Raw genomic sequence first — 3,877 nt, 5'->3', positions numbered from 1 at the left:
AAATAAATAAATAAAAAATTCCTGGCCCTTTGAAGGGCTTACAACTCTAAGGGGTCCACGTGAAAGGGTCGTGATAGATTGAGCAAGTGTGGGGAACGTGACTGGGGGCTACATGCATCAGCTAACGGAACAGAAAGTGGGGCAATGCTTCCTCATACAATGTCTGGAATTTACAGATAACACAAGTAGTTTAAGTCAGGGGTCGATGTTACTATTTTCCTTTAACTACCAGGGCTGGGTGGTGGCACCAGGCTGTCTGGCTATTTATCTTACTCTTGTTTCTTTTTAACTTTTTGTTTTCTTTTTCTCCTGTCTTATAAACTAGGCAAGGAGTGGGGGGCAGCAGGAGAAGTAATGATCTCCTTCCTCAGGATGTATGTGTCAGGTGTGTTTGTGAGGTGTGTTAGGTGTATGTGTGAGTGAGGTGTGTGTGAGGAGGGGTATGTGTGAGGTGTGTGTGACGTGAGGTGTGTGTGTTCGGGTGTGTGTGGTGTTTCTGGGGTGTGTGTCTGGCATGTGTCAGATGTGTGGGGATATGTCTGGGGGCGTGTGTAAAGTGTGTGTGTCCGGGGTGTGTTTCAGGTGTGTGTGAGATGTATGATGTGTGTATGGTGTGTGCGAGGTGCATGTGTCTGAGGGGTGTGTGGGGTGTGTATGGGTGTGGTGTGTGTTAGTTGTATGTGAAGGGGGCCTGCCCCTCGTATTTCTCGTCAGGTGGAGACAAGAGACTGAGAAAAGAAATAAGACACAAAGTATAGAGAAAGAACAGTGGGCCCAGGGGACCGGCACTCAGCATATGGAGGGCCTGCACTGGCGCTGGTCTCTGAGTTCCCTCAGTATTTATTGATTACTATTTTCACTATCTCAGCAAGGGGAGTGCGGCAGGAGAACAGGGTGATGGTGGGCAGAAGGTCAGCAGGAAAACATGGAGCAAAGGAATCTGTGTCATAAATAAGTTCAAGGAAAGGTACTGTGCCTGGATGTGCACGTGGGCTAGATTTATGTTTCTCTTTACCCAAACATCTCAGTGTAGCAAACAGTCACAGAGCAGTATCACCGCCAGCATCTCAACTCCAGCCATAGGGCAGTTTTCTGCTGTCTCAGAATAAAATGAATGGTCAGCCTTACACTGAGACATTCCATTCCCAGGGACATGCAGGAAACAGAGGCCTTCCTCTTACCTCAACCGCAAAGAGGCCTTCCTCTTTTACTAATCCTCCTCAGCACAGACCCTTTACGGTTGTTGGGCTGGGGGACAGTAAGGTATTTCCCTTCCAACTAGGCCATATTTCAGGCTGTCTCAGTGAGGGGAAACCTTGGACAATATCCAGGCTTTCTTGAGCAGAGGTCCCTGTGGCTTTCCTCAGTGCATCATGTCCCTGGTTAGTAGAGAATGGAGAATGGCGATGACTTTTACCAAGCACACTGCCTGCAAACATACATTGACAAGGCACATCCTGCACAGCCCTAAATCCCTTAAACCTTGATTCAACACAGCACATGTTTCTGTGAGCACAGGGCTGGGGCTGAAGTTTCAGGTTAAGAGCATCTCAAAGCAGAACAATTTTTCTTAGTAGAGCTCAAAATGGAGTTTCTTATGTCTTCCTTTTCTCCATAGACACAGTAACAGTCTGATCTCTCTTCCTTTCCCCCACAGTATGTGTTTCTGGAGTGTCTACTGTCAGGTGTGTGGGTGTGTCTGGGGTGTGTATTGGTGCGTCTCATATGTGTGAAATGTATGTGTGAAGGGTGTGTGTGAGGTGTCAGGTGTGTGGGTGTGTCTGGGTTGTGTGTGAGGTGTGTGTCTGGGGTGTTTCAGGTGTGTGTGAGATGCATGTGTGATGTGCATATGTCTGGTGCATGTGGCGTGTCTAAGGGGTGTGTGTGCTGTGTGTTTGGGTGTGTGGTGTGTGTGAAACATGTGTGTTTCCTGTGTGACTGGTGTCAGGTGTGTGGGTATGTGAGGTGTGTCTGGGGTGTATGAGGTGTGTGTGTTTGGGTGTGTCTGGTGTGTGTGAACTGTATGTGTCAAGGGCATGTGTGAGGTGTGAGTTGGGAGTGTGTTTCAGATGTGTAAGAGGTGTGTGATGTGTGTATGGTGTGTGTGCCTGGTGTGTCTGAGGGGTGTGTGGGGTGTGTGTGAGGTGTGTGTTTGGATATGTCTGGTGTGTGAGGTGTGTATTTCTGGGGTGTGTGTCAGGTGTGCATCTGGAGTGTGGGTCAGGTGTGTGTATGTCAGGTGTGTGGTGTGTGTGTGTCAAGGGTATGTGTGAGGTGAGTGTGTTTGGGTGTGTCTGGTGTGTGTTTCTGGGGTATGTGTCATGTGGGCATCAGGTGTGTGTGGGGCATGTATTTGGCTGTGTCTGCTGTTTAAGGTGTGTGTTTCTGGGGTATCAGGTGTGTGTGTGGCATATGTGAGGTCTGTGTTTGGGTGTGTCTGGTGTGTGAGGTGTGTTTCTGGGGTGTCAGGTGTGTGTGTCAGGTGTCTGGGGTGTGTGTGAGGTGTGTGTTTAGATGTATTTGGTGTTTGAGGGGTGTGTTTCAGGGGAGGGTGTCAGGTGTGTGTGTGGGTGTGTGTGACAGGTGTGTGGGTGTGTCTGGTGTGTGGGGTGTGTGTCAGGTGTGGATGTGTCGGGTGTGTGTGTGAAGTGTGTGTTTGGATGTGTCTGGTGTTTGAGGTGTGTTTCTGGGGGTGTCAGGTGTGTGTCAGGTGTGAAGTGTGTGGATGTCTGGTGTTTGACGTGTGTGTTTCTGGGGTGTCAGGTGTGTCAGGTGTGTGGGGTGTGTGCGCCTGGGGTGTGTGGATGTGTCTGGTGTTTGAGGTGTCAGGTGTGTGTGTGTCAGATGTGTCTGGTGAGTGTGTGGCGTGTGTCTGTGAGGTGTGTGGGATGAGTGTGAGGTGTGTGGATGTTTCTGGTGTTTGAGGTGTGGTTTCTGGGGGTGTGTCAGGTATGTGTGTGAGGTGTGTGGTGAGGCCCGGGCAGGGTCCGAGGGGCGCATGCGCGGCTCCCTAGCAGGGTGGGTGGGTGCGGTAGGGGGTGCAGGGCCAGAGCCCAGGCCCCGCCTCCAGCCGCGTTTCCATGGCGACCGCAGCCTCGGTCTCGCTGCTTCAGCCCCCGCCCCGCCCGGCTGCGAAGCGTCTGGAACCGCATCCTCCGCATCCACATCCGCACCGTCGTCCTCCCCAACCGCGTCCTGCAGCAGCTGCCAGTGGAGCCGCCTGTGAGCTATTTCCACATTTCTCCTTGCAGAGTGGGGGCGGGGGGCCCGAGTGGGTGCGCGGGTGCGAGGCGCGCGTGCGGCAGTGTGCGAGGTGCGTGTGCTCGCAAGTGCGCTTGTGCGTGGCGCGCGTGCGGATGAGGGTGTGAGTGTGCGTGTGTGCGAGGCGCGTGTGCGGATGCGAGTGTGCAGGGCGCGCTGCACGGCCGGCCCTCTCCCGCGGGCCTCCTCCGGTTGTCCCAGGCCAGGCCGACCCCGCGGACCCCAGTCAGTGGTCTCCAGGCCTCCCGTGACGGCGGGGCCCCGGCACGAGGGTCGCAGCCTGCAGTTCAGGGTGTCTCCGAGGTGGGCAGGGGGTGCCAGTTCCAGCTTCTGCCCAGCTCTGTCTGCCGGGGGGTGTGGGGCGGGCGGCAGAAGGGGCGTCCGACCAGAGCACCGAGGAGCGGCTGCCCGCACAGGGGTGCGGGGTGGGGGTGGTCTTGATGGGGGCGTCTGCGTGATAGGCAGGAGGCGGCCAGAAGGCCGGGAGGGGCGCGGCTCCGGAACCACCTGCAACAGGCTCCGGTGCGGGGCCACAGGTGGCTGGACTGGAAGCGGAAGCAGCTGCGCGCCCACTCCCCTCCGCGGGGCTGCGCCGGCCCCGCAGTGCAGCTGCCTT

At 55.1% G+C, this 3,877-nt stretch overlaps 1 protein-coding gene and 1 pseudogene across 1 annotated transcript in view; both read left to right on the top strand.

Annotated features, from left to right (window-relative positions):
- Positions 1–3,877, top strand: part of LOC105511803 — a 13,820-nt pseudogene that overhangs the window by 4,328 nt on the left and 5,615 nt on the right.
- Positions 3,073–3,877, top strand: part of CALY (calcyon neuron-specific vesicular protein) — an 11,534-nt gene continuing 10,729 nt past the window's right edge. The window contains exon 1 of the mRNA XM_011941993.1: positions 3,073–3,222. The gene's annotated coding sequence lies outside the window, so the exon portion shown is untranslated. The remainder of the gene's footprint in view (positions 3,223–3,877) is intronic.

Source organism: Colobus angolensis, unplaced genomic scaffold (assembly GCF_000951035.1).
Source record: "Colobus angolensis palliatus isolate OR3802 unplaced genomic scaffold, Cang.pa_1.0 Scaffold204, whole genome shotgun sequence".
Lineage (NCBI taxonomy): Eukaryota > Metazoa > Chordata > Mammalia > Primates > Cercopithecidae > Colobus > Colobus angolensis.
Note: the sequence above shows the minus strand (reverse complement) of the source record. Positions and strands in the feature narration are given on the sequence as shown.